The sequence below is a fragment of the Hyla sarda genome (assembly GCF_029499605.1).
Source record: "Hyla sarda isolate aHylSar1 chromosome 1 unlocalized genomic scaffold, aHylSar1.hap1 SUPER_1_unloc_4, whole genome shotgun sequence".
Taxonomy (NCBI): domain Eukaryota; kingdom Metazoa; phylum Chordata; class Amphibia; order Anura; family Hylidae; genus Hyla; species Hyla sarda.
In genome coordinates, this window is record NW_026607590.1 from 763,780 (window position 1) to 787,707 (window position 23,928).

Genomic DNA, 23,928 nt, shown 5'->3' on the forward strand with positions numbered 1-23,928 from the left:
TAAGTGGTTAATAGCCAGCACCAGAGATTGCTCTGTGTCAGCTATTAGCTGCGGTCCTCAGTTGCTGAATGCAGCCAAGATCCACCTGGTATAGAGAGGGCTCGAGTCCCGGGGCCACCCCATACACCCTAAATGGCCTCATAAGGTAAATAAACATCATGGGTAATTAACCTCTTAAAAATGCAGGGCGTACCTGTACCTGTAACCCTGCACCTGCTCCCCTGCTATGACGCGGAGTCACGGGCTGACCCCGCGTCATAGCAGGTCAGTCCCCGATGGCTATCAACGGCCGGGACCCGTGGCTAATACCGGACATCACCGATTGCGGTGATGTCCGGTATTAACCCCTTAGATGCATCGATCAAAGTTGATCGCCGTGTCTGAAATTAAAGAAAAAGCTTCCCAGCAGCTTAGCGGTGCTGATCGGGATCACCGCTATGCTATGGCATAACATTATACAGTGTCTGCAATCAGAAGATTACATGTAATAGTCCCCTATGGGGCGTAAAAAAATTTGTAAAAAAAATAAAATAAAAAGTTAAAAAGAACGTTAATACAGGTGATTTAACCCCTTCTATAATAAAAGTTTGAATCAGCCCCCTTTTCCCATTTAACTTCACCAGGACCAAGGCGTACAGGTATGCCCTGACATTCTGGGACTTGACCAAGGGTGTACCTGTACGCCCTGGACCCTTTAATGGGGTTTAAACCACTCACCAGCAGAGAACGGGTTAAACCCGGTGGGTCCCGGTTGCTACGGGCAGCCAGGACCCACGGCTAATGCCGGGCACCGCCAATACCGACCATTAACCCTTTAGACGCCATGATAAAAGTTGATTACAGCGTATAAAGTGCGGGCTTAACAGTGCCGGTTTGCTCAGTGGACCTGATTGGGACATCCGTGGTGAAATCGCAGGTCTCGATCAGCTGACTGGACAACGGGAGGGTCCTCACCTGCCACCTCGTCGTCCTTTTGGCGATCTGCTGCTCCAAGCAGAGCACAAAGAACACTGATCAATGCTATGGCATAACATTGATCAGTATAAGCAATCAGAAGATTTTTTTTTTAGCCCCCATAGGGGACTATACCAAGCAAAGTGTAAAAAAAAAAAGTTAATAAAAGTGAATTAACCCCTTCTCTATTAAAAGTTTCAAATACCCACCTTTTCCCATTTTTTTAATAAAATAATGTAATAAAAAATAACAATAATCATATGTGGTACCACTGCGTGCCTAAATGTCAGATCTATTAAAATATAAGGTTATCTAAACCGCACGGTGGATGGCGTACATGTACAAAAATACCAAAAATTTAGCATTTTTGGTCACTTCGTATACCATAAAAAACTAATAAAAAGTGATCAAAAAGTCCTATCAAAACAAAAATGGTACCAATAAAAACTAAATGCGGAAAAATAAAAATGTTATAGGGGTCAGAAGATAACAATTTTAACCCCTTGGGGACTCAGGTTTTCCATTTTTGCACTTTTTGTTTTTTCCTCCTCACCTCTTAAAAATCATAACCCTATCAATTTTGCACCTACAGACCCATATTATGGCTTTTTTTGCGCCACCAATTCTACTTTGTAATTACATCAGTCATTTTACCCAAAAATCTACGGAGAAACAAAAAAAATCATTGTGCAACAAAATTGAAAAAACAAAAACAAAAAAAAAATGCAATTTTGTAAACAGGTATACATTTTGCTATGGGGATTTGTTTGTACTCTGGACAGTTCCTGACATGGACAGAGGTGTCAGCAGAGAGCACTGTGGACAGACAGAAAATAAATTCAAAAAGAAAAGAACTTCCTCTGTAGTATACAGCAGCTGATAAGTACTGGAAGGATTAAGATTTTTAAATAGAAGTAATTTACAAATCTGTTTAACTTTCTGGCACCAGTTGATTTAAAAAAAAAAAAAAATGTTTTTCACAGGAGTACCCCTTTAATCCTTCCAGTACTTATCAGCTACTGTATGCTCCAGAGGAAGTTGTGTAGTTCTTTTCTGTCTGACCACAGTGCTCTCTGCTGACACCTCTGTCCAGTGTGGTAATACTGAAAAGAACTACACAACTTTCTCTGCAGCATACAGCAGCTGATTAGTACTGGAAGGTGAAAGACTTTTAACCTGTTAAGGACCCATGGCGTACCTGTACGTCCTGAGTCTGCTCCCGTTCTATAACGGGGGGCCACAGCGGGTCGGGCCCGGGCTCTAACAACGGCCGGGACCCGTGGCTTACAGCGCGCGGCATTGATCGCGGTGCCGCGCGCTATTAACCCTTTAGACTAAAATGAAAGTGAAACCATAGCTCTTCTCTGCGGGCGTGTGCGCCATTTTACATTCATTTTCGTCAGTCGCAGCTGCCGATGGCACTTCGCCCGCTCCGTCCCCCGGGCGCATAGGAGCTCACTACAGGCGGGGTGTGCGCTCGGGGTTCAGAGCGGGTGCCATTACTAAGTCTCTCTGTATTTCTTCGGCGGCCTGGCGGTCGTTAGCTCCGCCCACCAGGTCGCATAAGCTCTTCAGCAGCGCGAACTGAGCCACCAATCAGCGCTGTGCGCGCGTTTGGGGCCATGCTGGGGCCAATCACAGCGCCCTTGCATCTGACCCGGCCTCTTCCTACTATGGGCCGGCGTCTTTCTCTCTCCTCACAGCCACGGTACAGAGTCCTCACAGCAGCTGCCTAGGGACACAGACTTGGGTCAGACTGTTCATTTTTTGCTATGTCCGTGCCCAGAACTGTCCCTCCCTCTAAACAGATATCTGGAATATTAGTTACTCATTATGCTTGTAAAAACTGCTCTGCAAAAATGCCAGGTTCTGCTGAACCCACTTGTTCTGCCTGCTCCACTGCTCCCCCAGACCCAGACCCCCCTGCTATTTCTAACCCAGGTGCTCTTTCAGACCCGGTGGGTTCGGCCGCCCCTCCAGTCTGGGTTTCCTCCCTCTCCCAGTCTATAGCCTCTAACAACGGCTGGGACCCGTGGCTAATAGTGCGCGGCCTTGAACGCGGTGCTGCGCGCTATTAACACTTTAGATGCGGCGTTCAAAGTTGAACACCGCGTCTAAAATGAAAGTGAAACCATGCCGGTTAGCTCAGGGAGCTGTTCGGGATAGCCGCGGCGAAATCGCAGCATCCAGAACAGCTTATATGACAACCGGAGGATCCCTACCTGCCTCCTCGCTGTCCGATCGCCGAATGACTGCTCAGTGCCTGAGATCCAGGCATGAGCAGTCAAGCGGCAGAATCATCGATCAGTGGTTTCTTATGAGAAACCACTGATCAATGTAAAAGATCAGTGTGTACAGTGTTATAGTCTCCTATGGGATAACAATGATCAGTATAAGAGATCAGTGTGTGCAGTGTTATAGGTCCCTATGGGATAACAATGATCAGTATAAGAGATCAGTGTGTGCAGTGTTATAGGTCCCTATGGGATAACAATGATCAGTATAAGAGACCAGTGTGTGCAGTGTTATAGTCTCCTATGGGATAACAATGATCAGTATAAGAGATCAGTGTGTGCAGTGTTATAGTCTCCTATGGGATAACAATGATCAGTATAAGAGATCAGTGTGTGCAGTGTTATAGTCCCCTATGGGATATCAATGATCAATGTAAAAGATCAGTGTGTGCAGTGTTATAGTCTCCTATGGGAGCTATAACACTCCCTTAATAAAAGTTTGAATCACACCCCATTTCCCATAAAAAAAAACCAAAAAAAAAACAGTGTAAATAAAAATAAAAATAAACATATGTGGTATCGCCGCATGCGGAAATGTCCGAACTATAAAAATATATTGTTAATTAAACCGCACGGTCAATGGCGTACGCGTAAAAAAATTCCAAAGTCCAAAATAGTGCATTTTTGGTCACTTTTTATATCATGAAAAAATGAATAAAAAGCGATCAAAAATTCCGATCAATACAAATATGGTACCGATAAAAACTTCAGATCACGGCACAAAAAATGAGCCCTCATACCGCCCCATATGCGGAAAAATAAAAAAAGTTATAGGGGTCAGAAGGTGACAATTTTAAACGTATAAATTTTCCTGCATGTAGTTAGGATTTTTTCCAGAAGTGCGACAAAATCACCTATATAAGTAGGGGGTCATTATAACCGTATGGACCTACAGAATAAAGAGAAGGGGTCATTTTTACCGAAATATGTACTACGTAGAAACGGAAGCCCCCAAAAGTTACTAAATGGCGTTTCTTTTGTCTCACAATGATTTTTTTTTCCGTTTTGCCGTAGATTTTTGGGTAAAATGACTGATGTCATTACAAAGTAGAATTGGTGATAGAAAAAAAATTAAGCCATCATATGGATTTTTAGGTGCAAAATTGAAAGAGTTATGATTTTTTAAAGGTAAGGAGGAAAAAATGAAAATGCAAAAACGGAAAAAACCCAGGTCCTTAAGAGGTTAAATAGAATAATTTTACAATTCTAAATAACTTTCTATCCATCGGAGTACCCCTTTAAAAAAATTCCATAAAAAATTATTACAGTCGGTGACTGAGCAGAATCTGTGACTATTCTCTGCATTTAGTGGTTACTACTCACCTGGGCAGTTACCTGTAGGAATGTCCTCCTTATACTGCTCATCACCGCTCACATCTGTCTCTTCTTCTTCCTTTATGTCTGTAGCATTAACATAGATAAGATCTTTCCCTGTAGGAATGTCCTCCTTATACTGCTCATCACCGCTCAAATCTGTCTCTTCTTCTTCTTCGTTTATGTCTGTAGCATTAATATAGATTGGATTTTTCTCTGTATGAATGTTCTCCTTATACTGCTCATCACCGCTCACATCTGTCTCCTCTTCTTCCTTTATGTCTGTAGCATTATTATAGATCAGATCTTTCTTAGTAGGAATGTTCTCCTTATACTGCTCATTACCGCTCACATCTGTCACTTCTTCTTCCTTTATGTCTGTAGCATTAATATAGATCAGATCTTTCCCTGTAGGAATGTCATCCTTATACTGCTCATCATCGCTCACATCTGTCTCTGCAGTATTAATATTGTTCGGATCTTCACCCTGATTCATAAGATGTGGAAGAAATATTGTAAAAGTCATCAGACAGTAGGAGAAGTCACGTGGGATGTTATAGATGAGCAGGAGACGAGGAGTCATGGAGGGTGAGGGGACTGACCACAAGAGCTTCACAGCCCTTCTACAGATCATAGGGAATATCTCCATCTACCTGATCATCCTGTGGAAGAAGAGGACGGGGACACCTCTCTGGTGCTGTTCTCTTACTGGATCTGACTGTAGGGAACACATACAGAGACTGAATTCATTCTTTACATACAAATAATGAGAGGACGTGTGTATATAGTCATGTCTATTACCTGGTGATGTGAGGGGCTGCTGATCCTCCATCATGACCTGATCCTCGTACTGATCCTTGTGTCCTTCTACATACTCCCACTTCTCCAGGGAGGAATGGACCGCCACGTCCTGACACCTTATAGGAACCTGACACATAATGATACAGTCATCACCCCGACCCCTCCAGTGGTGTTACTGTATAATGTCCCAGCATTCCCAGCAGTGTCACCTCTCCAGTCATCACCAGACCCCTCCATTACTGTATAATGTCCCAGCAGGGTCACCTCTCCAGTCATCACCAGACCCCTCCATTACTGTATAATGTCCCAGCATTCCCAGCAGTGTCACCTCTCCAGTCATCACCAGACCCCTCCATTACTGTATAATGTCCCAGCAGTGTCACCTCTCCAGTCATCACCAGACCCCTCCATTACTGTATAATTTCCCAGCAGTGTCACCTCTCCAGTCATCACCAGACCCCTCCATTACTGTATAATGTCCCAGCAGTGTCACCTCTCCAGTCATCACCAGACCCCTCCATTACTGTATAATGTCCCAGCAGTGTCACCTCTCCAGTCATCACCAGACCCCTCCATTACTGTATAATGTCCCAGCAGTGTCACCTCTCCAGTCATCACCAGACCCCTCCATTACTGTATAATGTCCCAGCAGTGTCACCTCTCCAGTCATCACCAGACCCCTCCATTACTGTATAATGTCCCAGCAGTGTCACCTCTCCGGTCATCACCAGACCCCTCCATTACTGTATAATGTCCCAGCAGTGTCACCTCTCCAGTCATCACCAGACCCCTCCATTACTGTATAATGTCCCAGCAGTGTCACCTCTCCAGTCATCACCAGACCCCTCCATTACTGTATAATGTCCCAGCAGTGTCACCTCTCCGGTCATCACCAGACCCCTCCATTACTGTATAATGTCCCAGCAGGGTCACCTCTCCAGTCATCACCAGACCCCTCCATTACTGTATAATGTCCCAGCATTCCCAGCAGTGTCACCTCTCCAGTCATCACCAGACCCCTCCAATACTGTATAATGTCCCAGCAGGGTCACCTCTCCAGTCATCACCAGACCCCTCCATTACTGTATAATGTCCCAGCATTCCCAGCAGTGTCACCTCTCCAGTCATCACCAGACCCCTCCATTACTGTATAATGTCCCAGCAGTGTCACCTCTCCAGTCATCACCAGACCCCTCCATTACTGTATAATGTCCCAGCATTCCCAGCAGTGTCACCTCTCCAGTCATCACCAGACCCCTCCATTACTGTATAATGTCTCAGCAGTGTCACCTCTCCAGTCATCACCAGACCCCCCCATTACTGTATAATGTCCCAGCAGTGTCACCTCTCCAGTCATCACCAGACCCCTCCATTACTGTATAATGTCCCAGCAGTGTCACCTCTCCAGTCATCACCAGACCCCTCCATTACTGTATAATGTCCCAGCAGTGTCACCTCTCCAGTCATCACCAGACCCCTCCATTACTGTATAATGTCCCAGCAGTGTCACCTCTCCAGTCATCACCAGACCCCTCCATTACTGTATAATGTCCCAGCAGTGTCACCTCTCCAGTCATCACCAGACCCCTCCATTACTGTATAATGTCCCAGCAGTGTCACCTCTCCAGTCATCACCAGACCCCTCCATTACTATATAATGTCCCAGCAGTGTCACCTCTCCAGTCATCACCAGACCCCTCCATTACTGTATAATGTCCCAGCAGTGTCACCTCTCCAGTCATCACCAGACCCCTCCATTACTGTATAATGTCCCAGCATTCCCAGCAGTGTCACCTCTCCAGTCATCACCAGACCCCTCCATTACTGTATAATGTCCCAGCAGTGTCACCTCTCCAGTCATCACCAGACCCCTCCATTACTGTATAATGTCCCAGCAGTGTCACCTCTCCAGTCATCACCAGACCCCTCCATTACTGTATAATGTCCCAGCAGTGTCACCTCTCCAGTCATCACCAGACCCCTCCATTACTGTATAATGTCCCAGCAGTGTCACCTCTCCAGTCATCACCAGACCCCTCCATTACTGTATAATGTCCCAGCAGGGTCACCTCTCCAGTCATCACTAGACCCCTCCATTACTGTATAATGTCCCAGCAGTGTCACCTCTCCAGTCATCACCAGACCCCTCCATTACTGTATAATGTCCCAGCAGTGTCACCTCTCCAGTCATCACCAGACCCCTCCATTACTGTATAATGTCCCAGCAGGGTCACCTCTCCAGTCAGCAGCTCAATCATCTTGTTGATGAGTTCTCGGATCTTCTGTTCATCCATTTCCTCATGTATCAGGGAGTGAGGTGGGGGCCCCGGGATTGGGCTCAGGGTTCTTCCCCATCCTTCACACACAGGGGCCCGACAGCGCCCACTAGAGGACTTCTTCACTACTGTGTAATCCTGTGTATTGAGAGACACATTAATATCACTACATACATTCCCAGAATCCCTCCCCTCTCCAGTCATATCCATCTGTTATTACATAGATAAGAATGAGGTCATGTGACATCACTCCCAGAATCCCTCACCTCTCCAGTCTTATCCATCTGTTATTACATAGATAAGAATGAGGTCATGTGACATCACTCCCAGAATCCCTCACCTCTTCAGTCATATCTATCTGTTATTACATAGATAAGAATGAGGTCATGTGACATCACTCCCAGAATCCCTCACCTCTCCAGTCTTATCCATCTGTTATTACATAGATAAGAATGAGGTCATGTGACATCACTCCCAGAATCCCTCACCTCTCCAGTCATATCCATCTGTTATTACATAGATAAGAATGAGGTCATGTGACATCACTCCCAGAATCCCTCACCTCTCCAGTCATATCCATCTGTTATTCCATAGATAAGAATGAGGTCATGTGACATCACTCCCAGAATCCCTCACCTCTCCAGTCATATCCATCTGTTATTACATAGGTAAGAATGAGGTCATGTGACATCACTCCCAGAATCCCTCACCTCTCCAGTCATATCCATCTGTTATTCCATAGATAAGAATGAGGTCATGTGACATCACTCCCAGAATCCCTCACCTCTCCAGTCATATCCATCTGTTATTACATAGATAAGAATGAGGTCATGTGACATCACTCCCAGAATCCCTCACCTCTCCAGTAAGCCGGAAGAGTATCTGTAGGGTGAGGTTTATGATCCTGTCGGCCATCTTGTTCCTGTCTCTCTCCATGGTTGATGGGTCATCCAGGAGAATTCTCTTATATAGAAGATATCAGCAGAGGATCCTGGATTGGAGAAACCTGAAGGGAAGAAGAGGAGACGATGATAAACCGCACCAGATTCTATGGAGAAATAAAATCCATTTCCTGGAGATAATCTGGGGAAACATCTGAGGAGACATTATAGGAGTTTTCAGATTTCTCTATAAAACAAAATCCATTGTCCGAGGGCTGTAAAATAAGAGACTAGAGCGCACTCCCCTCTCCCGTCCAGTGGTGGCGCTCTGGTCCTCCAGGTCTTCTGAGGTCGTTCTCCCTGCTCTGCTGAAGACGTTGTGAATCCATTTCTCCTAATCTCTGAGGCTGCGGTGTATTCAGAACGTCTTCATCAGAGCAGGGAGAAGAATAGAGGGATTCAATATGACATTGTCCAATGAAGAATACTGAAATGTGTCCACTAGGGGGCACAATATACATCACAATTACATCAGGATTTTATGTGAATTGTGATATGTCCCCCCGGAAGAACCTGCTATTACCTGCAGACATCCCCTGGGGGGCAGTATAGGCAGGAAATCAGGAAACAACCGCTGGTCGGCACGGCGCTCCCTAGAAAAACAACCGCACAGCGCCATGTCTAAGCCACGCCCACCTGCATTATTTTATCACAAAAATGGGATATAAACTTATTAGGGGAGGGGCTTCTATTATAAACCCTGAATAACGCTCTGCCATAGTGATCAGTGTTATCGGTGCTCGGCTTATACAGGCTGTGGAGGTGTCTGTATACTTAGAGCACCGATCTGAGCACAGAGCATGGTAAGGGGCCCTCCGGCCGTCATCTCAGCTGATCTAGACTCCGCCCCCAACAACTGCATTTTACTCATTTTAGATCCTGCAATCGACTTTGATCATGGAATCTAAAGGGTTAATGGCGATGAGCGTCATTAGTGGTGAGTCCTGGCTGCTTATAGCTCCTGAGCTCACCTCAAAGTCCCATATGGGGCACAGAATGTAAATATACATTGTGTCCTTAAGGGTTAATAATAAACATCCCCAATAATCCTGATCTGATGGTGACCGCACACACATACCTGTATCTGTAGAGGAGCCGTGTGCTTACAGGACCTGTGATGATGTCACCGTCATGTGATCAGTCACATGGAGGAGGAGTCACATGATCAGGGGCTGCTGCTCTGAGAGATCTCCACACACAACACAACAGCAGTGACTGCCCCACCAGGACCTGCTCTGTATCTGCTCCATGCTGGAGGTGTAGGACCTGTGATGATGTCACAATCATGTGACCAGTACATTTAGGGGCAAAGTTTAGCAGTAGAGATGTGACTGTGGGAGGATCATGTGACAGGAGTGGGCGGAGCTCAGCAGTGCAGGATAGAGGAGATTGTGATTGAAGGACCTGTGATAATGGTCATGTGACAGCAGAGTCCTGCATACACTGAGCAAATGAGCCTAGACCAGCAGCCCCTGATCATGTGACTCCTCTTCCAAGTGATCACATGACGGTGACATCATCACAGGTCCTGTAAGCACACTGCTCCTGTACAGTCTGCAGGTGGAGGTATGTGTGTGGTCACATGTGGAGTACTGTCAGATGTTTTTTTTGTACTATTAACCCCTTCAGGACTAGGCAGTTTTGAGTTTTAACCCATTAACGACACAGCGATTTCTCATCTTTGTGTTATTTTAACTTTTTTCCTTCTCGCCTTCTAACAGCCTATTATGCTTGTAATTTCCTCTTTACAAACCCATATGAGTCTTGTTGTTGTTGATGATGTTTTTTCTGCACCACTGATTTGTACTTTAAAATTACATCAATCATTTTACTGTAAAACCTACAACAAGGGCCAAAAAAAATATTATTTATGGGGTGAAAAAAAAAAGCAATTTTTAAAATCTGGGTTCTTCTGTTTGGACGCAGTGCACATTACAGTAATAATTCTCTTTATTCTGTAGGTCCAAACGATTACAATGATAAATGATTTATATAGGTTTTATTTTAATACTTTTAAAATATAAAACAATTCTTACTTTTTGTACAATAATGAGTCTATCAGATTGTCCTACCTTGTCCCCTATAACTATCTTATTATTCCGTATACGGGGATGTATGAAAGTCATTTTTTGCACCGTGATCTGTAATTTTTATCGGAACCACTTCAGTTTTGATGAGACTTTGATCGCTTTTTAAGGATTTTTTTCTGATCAATGAAGTTGTATTTTTCTAAGTTTACGCCATTGACCGTGCGGTTACACATATGTTTAGAATGTTTTTTTTTTACATTATTATAAAAAAAAAATTGGTAAATGGAGAAGATGTAATCGTTTATTAGGGGAGGGGCTTATTCACATTAAGTTAATGTTCTTTTTACCTTATTCCCAGTTTTGTAGTCCCTGTAGTAGACTATTACATGGAATCTATAGATTACATACACTGATCAATGCTGTGATGCTGAGGCTGCCTGCAGGATTGGAGCGTCGTTCAGACAGCGTGGAGCGAGGTTAGGGACCTCCACCCGTTCTCTCAGCTGACCGGGACCCTGCTATTTCACTGTGGGTGTCCTTATCAGCTCCTTACACTCCATGGGACAGGTACTTTGGGTATAATGACCTGAACTGGCAGCTGGATCATCAGACTTGCGGTCAGTTCAGGACATGTGACCATAATATAGAGGATCTGCCCCGACAAGTATTCACCTCATCATCCGAGAGCAAGAAGATAAATCATGTGCAGGAATATCCCCTCAAATGTCTCCATATAACATCCTGGAATTGTATAGAATTAAATGTTTATTCACAATACAGGTTCCTATAAGGTGTCAGGACGTGGCGGTCTATTTCTCCATGGAGGAGTGGGAGTATGTAGAAGGACACAAGGATCAGTACAAGGATCAGGTCATGATGGAGGATCAGCAGCCCCTCACATCACCAGGTAATAGACATGACTATATACACACGTCCTCTCATTATTTGTATGTAAAGAATGAATTCAGTCTCTGTATGTGTTCCCTACAGTCAGATCCAGTAAGAGAACAGCACCAGAGAGGTGTCCCCGTCCTCTTCTTCCACAGGATGATCAGGTAGATGGAGATATTCCCTATGATCTGTAGAAGGGCTGTGAAGCTCTTGTGGTCAGTCCCCTCACCCTCCATGACTCCTCATCTCCTGCTCATCTATAATATCCCACATGACTTCTCCTACTGTCTGATGACTTTTACAATATTTCTTTCACATCTTATGAATCAGGGTGAAGATCTGAACAATATTAAAACTACAGAGACAGATGTGAGCGGTGATAAGCAGTTTAAGGAGAACTTTCCTACAGAGAAAGATCTGATCTATATTAATGCTACAGACATAAAGGAAGAAGAAGAGACAGATGTGAGCGGCGATGTGCAGTATAAGGAGGACATTCCTACAGGGGAAGTTCTTATCTATATTAATGCTCCAGAGACAAAAGTGAGCCGTAATAAGCAGTATAAGGAAAATATTCCTACAGGGAAAGATCTGATCTATATTAACGCTACAGACATAAAGGAAGAAGAGGCAGATGTGAGCAGTAATGAGCAGTATAAGGAGGACATACCTATAGGGAAAGATCTGATATATGTTAATACTACAGACATAAAGGAAGAACAAGAGACAGATTTGAACTGTGATGAGCAGTATAAGGAGGACATTCCTACAGGGAAACATCTGATTTATATTAATGCTACAGACATAAAGAAAAAAGAAGAGACAGATGTAAGCGGTGATGAACAGTATAAAGAGGACATTCCTACAGGGAAAGATCGGATCTATATTAATGCTACAGACATAAAGAAAGAAGAAGAGACAGATTTGAGCAGTGATGAGCAGTATAAGGAGGACATTCCTACAGGGAAACATCTGATTTATATTAATGCTACAGACATAAAGAAAGAAGAGTCAGATGGGAGTGGTAATGAGCAGTATAAGGAGGACAGCTCTACAGGGAAAGATCTGATCTATATTAATGCTACAGACATAAAGGAAGAACAAGAGACATATGTAAGCATTGATGATCAGTATAAGGAGAACATTCCTACAGGGAAAGATCTGATCTATATTAATGCTACAGACATAAAGGACCAACAAGAGACAGAGCAGTATAAGGAGAGCATTTCTACAGGGAGAGATATGATCTATATTAATGCTACAGACATAAAGAAAGAAGAAGAGACAGAGATGAGCAGCGATGAGCAGTATAAGGAGTACATTTCTGCAGGTAACTGCCCAGGTGAGTAGTAACCACTAAATACAGAGAACAGTCACAGATTCTACTCAGCCACCGACTGCAGTAATCACAGAAAATATAATGCTCATATATGTTACTCACTAGGTCATCCAGATACTATACAGATCTGTTTTATTTGTCTTCTGTATTTGTCTCACAAATCCCTCTGTTCTGCTGCTCACCTATTCTGACATCCACTGTTCAGGAAGGGGAGTGTCTGAGGCAAGCACTGAGCCCGCCCTCACTCACCATTCATTCACTTCCTCCCTGGGTCTGCTGTGCCGGGTTTCTTTATCCAATCACAACAGGCTGCTCTGTAACCCCCTCCTCTCTGCTTTCATGCTGCAGTCTGATAGGACAGGAGTGAGCACAGAGGAGTACTAGTCCTGCCAGGTCTGTGCTTCAGCTGGGACAGAGATGATGCTGCAGCCGGACAGGATTTAGTTTTAGATCAGTGGTTTCAAAGTGTGGCCCTTACTGATACTTAGCATGCGTTTTATCATTAACCCCTTAATGATCATGCCCATTTTGGCCTTAAGGACCAGGCCAATTTTATTTTTGCGTTTAAATTTTTTCCTCCTCACCTTCTAATATCCATAACTCTTTTAACCCCTTAAGTCCGCTCCCGTTCTATAACGCTGTGGCCCTGCATCATAGCGGGTCGGGCCCGGCCGTGGTTTATAGCGGGTCGGGCCCGGCCGTGGCTTATAGCGTGCAGCACTGATCGCTATTAACCCTTTAGCCACAGAGTTCAAAGTTGACTGCCGCGTCTAAAGTGAAAGTAAACTACCCCTGGCTAGCTCAGTGGGCTGTTTGGGATCGCAGCGATTTCACCGCAGCATCCCGAACAGCTGTAGGACAGCAGGAGGGTCCCTTACCTGCCTCCTGGTGTCCGATCGCCAAATGGCTGCTCAGTGCCTGAGATCCAGACATGAGCAGTCAAGCGGAAGAATCATCGATCAATGGTTTCCTATGAGAAACCATTGATCAATGTACGAGATCAGTGTGTGCAGTGTAATAGTCTCCTATGGGATAACAATGATCAGTGCAAAAGATCAGTGTGTGCAGTGTTATAATCTCCTATGGGATAACAATGATCAGTGTAATATCAGTGTGTCCAGTATTATAGTCTCCTATGGGATAACAGTGATCAGTATAAGAGATCAGTGTGTGCAGTGTTATAGTCTCCTATGGGATAACAATGATCAGTGTCAGAGATCAGTGTGTGCAGTATTATAGTCTCCTATGGGATAACAATGATCAGTGTCAGAGATCAGTGTGTGCAGTATTATAGTCTCCTATGGGATTACAATCATAAGTGTGGGGGCTCACTGTGCATGGGGTAAACGTGGTTACCTGAGTGCTCTGTACTCAGAAAAAATGCATCCAATAGAAAAAAGGGTGTAACACACGTTTCAATTGATGCTTAAGTTTTCTTTATATATATATATATATATATATTCAGAAGATATACAATTTTTCAACATTAGAATATTCACCCATGTGCACAAAGTAATAAATCAGCAGTGTCCAGCAGGAGATATGTATCAGCTCATCAAGTTGTCTTTAGTTGTATAACCTGTATACGGCCATCTCCTACACCAGCAGGTGTGTAAGTCCATGCAACGTTTTGAAGGAAACACCTTCTTTGTCCAGCATAATGTGAAAAACGCCCATCACCAAGTTAAATACGTTTACATTCTCGCGAGATCTTAATTCTACAGCGGAAATACAAAAGTTACAAAAACGTATCAAAAGGAATTAAAATCACATAAAAAACCACATGAAAACAACAGTACAGTTACAGTATACGCTTAGTTATAAAAATACATTGAAATTGCAGATCTCATTAATCCCGTCCGGTTTTAAAGTACCCAGTTTTTGTATCCAGCGCACCTCGTTCCTCAATAGTTTCATTTTTACTTGTTCCTTATTCTCGCCCTCTATGTTTTCAAGTACCTGCCATCTAAGTTCGTTCACATTGTGTCTGTATTCTGAAAAATGCCGAGCTACGCTGGTTTCCGATTTTTCTTTATTTGCCGCATTACCTTCACTCTTGTTCACATTGTCCTGTTCTTTTTTGTACGTTCTAGTCTCCTATGGGATAACAATAATCAGTGTAAGAGATCAGTGTGTGCAGTGTTATAGTCTCCTATGGGATAACAATAATCAGTGTAAGAGATCAGTGTGTGCAGTGTTATAGTCCCCTATGGGATAATAATGATCAGTATAAGAGATTAGTGTGTGCAGTGTTATAGTCTCCTATGGGATAACAATGATCACTGTAAGAGATCAGTGTGTGCAGTGTTATAGTCTCCTATGGGATAACAATAATCAGTGTAAGAGATCAGTGTGTGCAGTGTTATAGGTCCCTATGGGATAATAATGATTGGTATAAGAGATCAGTGTGTGCAGTGTTATAGTCTCCTATGGGATAACAATGATGAGTGTAAGAGATCAGTGTGTGCAGTGTTATAGTCTCCTATGGGATAATAATGATCAGTATAAGAGATTAGTGTGTGCAGTGTTATAGTCTCCTATGGGATAACAATGATCAGTGTAAGAGATCAGTGTGTGCAGTGTTATAGTCTCCTATGGGATAACAATAATCAGTGTAAGAGATCAGTGTGTGCAGTGTTATAGTCTCCTATGGGATAATAATGATCAGTATAAGAGATTAGTGTGTGCAGTGTTATAGTCTCCTATGGGATAACAATAATCAGTGTAAGAGATCAGTGTGTGCAGTGTTATAGTCTCCTATGGGATAATAATGATCAGTATAAGAGATTAGTGTGTGCAGTGTTATAGTCTCCTATGGGATAACAATGATCAATGTAAAAGATCAGTGTGTGCAGTGTTATAGCCCCCCTATGGGATAACAATGATCAATGTAAAAGATCAGTGTGTGCAGTGTTATAGCCCCCTTATGGGATAACAATGATCAGGATAAGAGATCAGTGTGTGCAGTGTTATAGTCCCCTATGGGATAACAATGATCAGGATAAGAGATCAGTGTGTGCAGTGTTATAGTCCCCTATGGGATAACAATGATCAGGATAAGAGATCAGTGTGTGCAGTGTTATAGTCCCCTATGGGATAACAATGATCAGTGTAAGAGATCAGTGTGTACAGTGTTATAGTCTCTTATGGGATAACAATGATCAATGTAAAAGATCAGTGTGTGCAGTGTTATAGCCTCCTATGGGATAACAATGATCAGTGTAAGAGATCAGTGTGTACAGTGTTATAGTCTCCTATGGTATAACAATGATCAGTGTAAGAGATCAGTGTGTACAGTGTTATAGTCTCCTATGGGATAACAATGATCAATGTAAAAGATCAGTGTGTGCAGTGTTATAGCCTCCTATGGGACCTATAACACTGCAAAAAATAGTGTAAAAATTGTGAATAAAGATCATTTAACCCCTTCCCTAATAAAAGTTTGAATCACCCCCCTTTTCCCATAAAATAAAAAAAAAACTGTGTAAATAAAAATAAACATGTGATATCGCCGTGTGCGGAAATGTCCAAATTATAAAAATATATTGTTAATTAAACCGCACGGACAATGGCGTACGCGCAAAAAAAATTCCAAAGTCCAAAATATCGTATTTTTGGTCACTTTTTATATAATGAAAAAATGAATAAAAAGCGATCAAAAAGTCCGATCAATACAAAAAATGGTACCGATAAAAACTTCAGAACACGGCGCAAAAAAATTAGCATTCATACCGCCCCTTACTTTTGGAAGCCTCCAAAAGTTACAAAATGGTGTTTTTTCTTCAATTTTGTCGCACAATGGTTTTTTTTTCTATTTCGCCGTAGGTTTTTGGGTAAAATGACTGATGTCATTACAAAGTATAATTGGTGGTGCAAAAAATAAGCCATAATATGGATTTTTAGGTGCAAAATTGATAGGGTTATAATTTTTTAAAGGTAAGGAGGAAAAAACAAAAGTGGAAAAACGCTCAGTCCTTAAGGGGTTAAATTTCCATCCACAGACCCATATGAGGACTTGTTTTTTGCGGGACCAATTGTCCTTTGTAATGACATCACTCATTTTACCATAAAGTGTACAGCGAACCCAAATTATTATTTTTTGTGAGGAAATTTTAATGAAAACGCTGCTGGACACTTTACGGTAAAAATGACGTTTTCTTTATTCTGTTGGTCAATGATTAAAATTCTCCCCGTGATCACATATTTTTATTTTATTGTCCTGCTTTTAAAAAAAATCACAAACCTTTATTTTTATTTTTTACAAAATCAGTCTCCCTACTTGGACCACCTATAACTTTTTCATTTTTCCGTATACCGGGTGGTATGAGGGCTCATTTTTTGCATCATGACCTGTATTTTTTTTAAAATTTCACTTTTGTGTATTTGTGACTTTTTAGTCACTTTTTTATAAAAAAAAAAAAAATTGTGAATGTGATGTGACCAAAAAGCAGCAATTTATTTGTACTTTTTTACGTTTACGCTGTTCACCACACGGGATCATTAACATTATTTGATCGGATATTTATGCAGGCAGCAACACCAAATATGTTTAATAATTATCATTTTTTAATGCTTTTTTGAGTAAAATAGGGGAAAATAGTGATTACAATTTTTATTAGGGTGGATTTTTCAATTTTTTTTACTTTTATTTTTAACTCCTTATGTCCCCATAGGTGACTATCTATTGCAATCATTAGATTACCAATGCTGTTCAGTGCTATACATAGGCATAGCACTGATCAGTATCATCAGCGATCTTCTGCTCTGGTCTGCTGGAAGGCAGATCAGTGCAGAAGACCCCGGGAGAGCGGTGGAGGCAGGTGAGGGGACCTCTGTGCCACCTACAATCAGATCAGCGATTACAAGCGCCGCACTGCCACAGGTGCCGTGATCTGTATTGATCTACGGGATCTAAGGGGTTAATGGTGGACATCAGCGATATCGCTGATGTCCGCCATTACTGGTGGTTCCCTTGTTGAAAAGGTTCCATGATGTCACATGCTGCACTTATAATGTTTTACTAAAAAGACTATAAATATGGGCGCAATTATTAATAAAATCTGTGTTATTCTCTGCAGATTCTTGTACCAGGAGATCAGAGGAGAATCTTATATCTTCAGATTATAAAGCAGATGATGATATCACACAAGATACATATGAAGAACATTCCATTATCCCAGATACACCCTCAGCCCTTCACAGCCAAGATCTGTCATCTCATCCTTATATACAGGTCCTGTCTTCTCACTCATCACAGGATGTTCAGCAAAATAAAGGTCACAGAAGGGGCGCTGGACATCAACGAGCTCATACAGGAAAGAAACCATATTCATGTTCAGAATGTGGGAAATGTTTTACTTCTAAATCAGATCTTGTTGTACATCAGAGAACTCACACAGGAGAGAAGCCATTTTCATGTTCACAATGTGGAAAATGTTTCACTCAGAAATAGCATCTTGTTGGACATCAGAGAACTCACACAGGAGAGAAGCCATTTTCATGTTCAGAATGTGGAAAATATTTTACTTCTAAAACGTGGCTTGTTCAGCATCAGAGAACTCACTCAGGGGAAAAACTGTTTTCATGTTCAGAATGTGGGAAATGTTTTACTTCTAAATCACGGCTTGTTGAACATCACAGAACTCACACAGGTGAGAAGCCATTTCCATGTTCAGAATGTGGGAAATGTTTTACTAAGAAATCAAATCTTGTTGAACATCAAACAGCTCACACAGGAGGGAAGCCATTTTCATGTTCAGAATGTGTAAAATGTTTTACTTCTAAATCACGGCTTGTTAGACATATGAGAATTCACACAGGGGAGAACCCATTTTCATGTTCAGAATGTGGGAAATGTTTTACTTCTAAATCAAATATTATTGAACATCAGAGAACTCACACAGGGGAGAAGCCATTTTCATGTTTAGAATGTGGAAAATGTTTTACTAAGAAATCAAATCTTGTTGAACATCAAATAACTCACACAGGTGAGAAGCCATTTCCATGTTCAGAATGTGGGAAATGTTTTACTCGGAAAGCACATCTTGTTGTACACCTACAGAAATGTCTGTTATACAAAATGCAAACAGAATCAAAATAACACATCTGTATATACGTCACCTGGTACTAGAATATTTAATACTGTAATTTCTGTTCCAGCGATATTATTCACCTTTTTTTTTCTCCTCACAATTTCAAAGGCCTTTTGTGCTGCTTTGAAAATATGTGAACATTAATTTTTGTACCACTTTTGTTTTTCTTTGTGGCAAAAAACATTTTTTCTTGTTGCAGCCATATTGGATTTTTTTTTGCGCCAAAATTGGCAATTTTGGTACCAAAATTGCTGATTTTTGCACCAAATTTTATATCCCAGAAAATTCTGTCAGAAACATCTCACAAGAGAACAATAAGGTCCGGCACTAGAGTGGTTGCAGGTAAAAACAGTTTGTTGCTTTATTGAAGATATCGCAGTCTAGACTTCCAGCTTTGTACTGCGATATCTTCAATAAAGCAACAAACAGTCTTTACCTGCAATCACTCTAGTGCCGGACCTTATTGTTCTTTTCGTACAAGCACTTAGCCGGAGGCGGTACCGGTCGGCCCTGGGCACAGGTGGAGAGGTGAGCGTGCTATCGGTGAGCGGCTCACAGTTCAGCTTTTGATATATATATGGTTTTTTTTAATTACATTTTTCAATAATAATTATTTCTTTTTTTAATAATTACCTAAATTACACCTTTTCCAAAAAAACTAAGAAAAAAAGACAATAAACCTACAACCAATTCTGTGATATCAAAAAGCTGGAGTGAAATTTTCGATGTAAACTGGACTCTCACCCCAAATATCATGTAAAGCGGACAATATACGTGGACACGCCCACTTTTACAAAACTGACGTGAACAGTGTAAGCCGCAGCACAAAGCACTTTGAAAATGTGGCCGATACTTTTCATGTCAAAATTTTGGCAGAAATTGGTTTTTTTTGGCGCAAAATTCTTTGAGAATCTCCCCCAGAGTTCCTTATCCATCTCATCCCTCCGCTTGCGGTACTAGGAGACCACGCGGACTGCATTTCCATCCTCATAGACAGTAATGCATTTCTGATCAGATCTTTCGGCAGATCCGCTTACTCTGTGCCGTCCTAGTGATGCCCGCGGAGATTCTGCAGTGTGAACCCGGCCGTACAGAAGTGAGTTATCTTCTATGTCTGCACCACACGATCACATGGGGGAATAATGATGTGTATGGAAAATGTTCTGATTCTAGAACTTTCATCACTTTCATGCTGCCTGAATCGGGGGGGGGGGGGGGGTCCTCGCAGTTACTCCGCCCCCACCAGCCATGATTGACAGATCGCTCTTTATTCACATATGTTACATATTATGTAATGGGATATTTCTCAATACATGTTCTCATTATCAAGGTTACAGGTTATCACTGAGATACACTGTACAGTGCTGGATGTATATATATATAGAATCTAATGACATAGTACAATACTATTTCAGTACAGTGGGAGGATATACCATATATACACATGAAGTATCCAATAAGAAAACACCCATGACCTAATGTATACCATTCCGGCCCACAAGGGAGGAGGATTGGATTCGTAATGAACCAGATATATATATATTAGGATAAACACCCCTCATGGGGCAGCACGGGGGCTCAGTGGTTTGCACTGTTACCTTGTAGCACAGAAGACAACATCTGCAAAGAGTTTGTATGTTCTTCCATGTTTGTGTGGGTTTCCTCCGGGGGCTCCGGTTTCCTACCACACTTCAAAAACATGTGACCCCAATGGGGACAGGGACCAATATGAGTGTACAGCGCTGCAGAATCTGTGTGCGTTATATAAAAAACACCCCCCCCCATTTATAATAGACACCCCCCCCCCTTTATAATAGACACACTGGCCATTTATAATAAACACACCCTCATTTTTAATTGAGACCCCTTGAATTATAATAGACACACCCTCAATTATAATAGACACACACTCATTTATAAAGGAGACACCTTGAATTATAATAGACACACCCTCAATCATAGACACACCCACATTTATAATAGACACACCCTCATTTATAAAGGAGACACCTTGAATTATAATAGACACACCCTCAATTATAATAGACACACCCACATTTATAATAGACGTACCCTCATTTATAAAGGAGGCACCCTAAATTATAATAGACATACCCTCAATTATAATAGACACCCCCCCCCCCCAATTATAATAGACACACCCTCCATTATAATAGACACACCCATGACTATTAGTATAGGTTCATTATAGAGGAGGGACATGGACCGACGGACAGGAAGGAGAAGAATGGAGACTGTGAGAAGCTGAGACAGAAGCGGCCATCTTGGAAGGATGAAATCCACCATTTTGGATGAGGTAACCGGCCCTTTAGGAAGAAAGTCCAAGAGGGTGAGATGAGACTAAAGACATTGAAGCCCATATAACTCTTCCTATATGAATAACCTATACTAAGGACGGCCATTATATGGAGATTTATTGTTTATGTAGTGTCGGCCATGTTGTCAGGAAGATTATAATAAAGAGCTCGGAAATCCTCCATGGTGGCACCTGAGGATATTTACCTATATGAGGTTTATAACAGGGTATAGTAAGGAATCTATTAACCCCTTCAGGACACTGGCCATAAATGAAGCGGAGCACGCTTCATACCTGGTGGGTCCCGGTTGTTATCAGCAGCCAGGACCCACAACTAATGACGGACATCACTGATTGGTCCCATGTCTGACACTAACCCTTTAGATCCTGCAATCATCACAACAAAATTGCAGGGTCCCGATCAGCTGAGAGGACAGGTGGAGGGTCCCTACCGTCTTCCAGCTCATCCGATCAGCGCTCCCTTACAGTAGACCGCCTCAGCAGCCTGTAGTAATAGAGCGCCAATAACACTGTTCTATATGACGGCATTGATCAGTGTCTGCAATCTAGGGATTGACCGATTATCAGTTTTTCCCGATATTATCGACCGATATTCACAATTTTGGACGTTATCGTTATTGGCAATTACCTTGCCGATAATGCACCGCCCCCTGCTCCACGCCGCACCCCCCACCACCGCCCTGGCCAGAGACCGCCGCTGCTCCATTGCCTCCCCCATCCCCAGTTACCGGTTACCTGTTCCCGGAGTCCGCGCTACTTCTGGCTCCTGCGGCATCCTGTGTTACGCTGTGCGCTGCGCAATGACGAGTGACGTCCTCAACGCGACGTCACAGTCAGTGCGCACAGTGACAGCTCAGGAGGACGCCGCCGGAGCCAGAAGTAACGCGGACCCCGGGCCCCGGAAATTATAAAATCGGGAATGGGGAAGGCAATGGGGCAGCGGCGGCGGTCTCTGGCCGGGGCGGTGCGGTGGGGGGTGCGGCGCGGTGGTGAGGGGTGTTGTGGTGGTGGGGTGGTCGCAGTGGCGGTGATAGGACTCAGAAGGACCCCAGGACAGGTAGGGGGAGAGAAGCGGGTGACAGCGGCGGTCTCTAGCACCGCAAAAGCCGCTGCAGTTCATTGATTTAAAGCGCCCCCTTTAAATCAATGATCTGCAGTGGTGTTGCCGGTGGGAGGGGGAGATAAATAGCTGATAACTTATACCGGAATATCGGTATAAGTTATCGGCTATCGGCCCTAACCTCCACAGAGTATCGGTATCGGCCCTAAAAAATCGATACCGGTTGATCCCTACTGCAATCTAAGGTTCACATGCAATCGTTTCCTAAGGGGACTAAACAATCTGAAAAATATACTAAAATAAAGTGTTAATAAATGTGAATAAGCTCCTCCCCTAGTAAAGTTTGAACCACTTTTCCCATTTTTCTATAAAATAATGTAAACAAAAATAAACTTATATCACCGCGTGCGTAAATGTCCAATTAAAATATAATAAAAATTAAACTGCACGGTCAGTGCCGTACAAGGTCGGTGCTGATTTTCGGTCGCTTCATATACCAGGAAAAAATTTATTAAAAAATGATCAAAATTGTCATCAAAACAAAATGATATAAATAGAAACTACAGATTATGGCACAAAAAAATTATCCTTATATAGTCCTGTATACTGGAATATAAAAGAGTTATAGGGGTCATAAGAGGACAACTTTAACTCTTTAAGGATTCAGGGTTTTTCCATTTTTGCACTTTCATTTTTTCCTCCTCACCTTCTAAAAATCAGAACGCTTTTAGTTTCCACCTACAGACCCATATGAGGCTTGTTTTATACGCCACCAATTTTACTTTGTTATAACATCAATTATTTCACCACCAAATCTATGTCGAAACCAAAAATAAAAGTAAACGTACATCACGGTGCGCTACGTACCAGGATATTATGACATTTTCCCCTGTGGATATGGTATTTGGTAAGACGTTTCTGGAGTTTGTTCAATTGCCCTCGCTGTCCTCCGATCACCGAGATGCTCTTAATGGAGACTTCACTGAAGACGAAGTTCGGCGGAACATCAAAGGTCTCCATAATGCGAAAGGGCCGGGCCCTGATGGTTTCTCCGGTGAATTTTATAAGGTCTTGATTGATGAAGTGAAGCCCCCATTAACGTCTTACTTTAACCATCTCCTGCATTCTGGCTCTTGGCCTTTGCACTCAAACACAGCCGTCATTAAGTTCCTTCTAAAGCCCGGCAAGGATCCCCTCCTGCCCCAATCCTACCATCCCATATCCCTTATTAACCAAGACCTTAAGCTAGTATCTAAAATACTTGCTGATCGCTTAAGTGTGTTTCTGCTATTGTTGATAGGTCCTTCCCAAGTGGGCTTTGGGTCATTAGTGACTAATATCTGCAAAGTGTTAACTGTCCTGGATAGGATGCAGCACCGTCCTAAGCTTGGGGAACAACCACTGTTACTGGCACTTGATGCCGAAAAGGCATTCGATAATGTCAGGTGGGACTGGCTTGGGATGGTGTTGGACAAGGTTGGCATTACTGGTCACTTCCATACATTTTTAGGGGGTCTCTATGCTTCCCCCCCAGGCACAAATTTACACAGGCATATTGTCTCCCTCCTTCCCTCTTTTTAAAGGTATGCAACAGGGAT

At 42.7% G+C, this 23,928-nt stretch overlaps 1 protein-coding gene across 1 annotated transcript in view; it reads right to left on the bottom strand.

Annotated features, from left to right (window-relative positions):
• Positions 1 to 23,928, bottom strand: part of LOC130298197 (oocyte zinc finger protein XlCOF7.1-like) — a 286,423-nt gene that overhangs the window by 66,332 nt on the left and 196,163 nt on the right. The window lies entirely within an intron of this gene.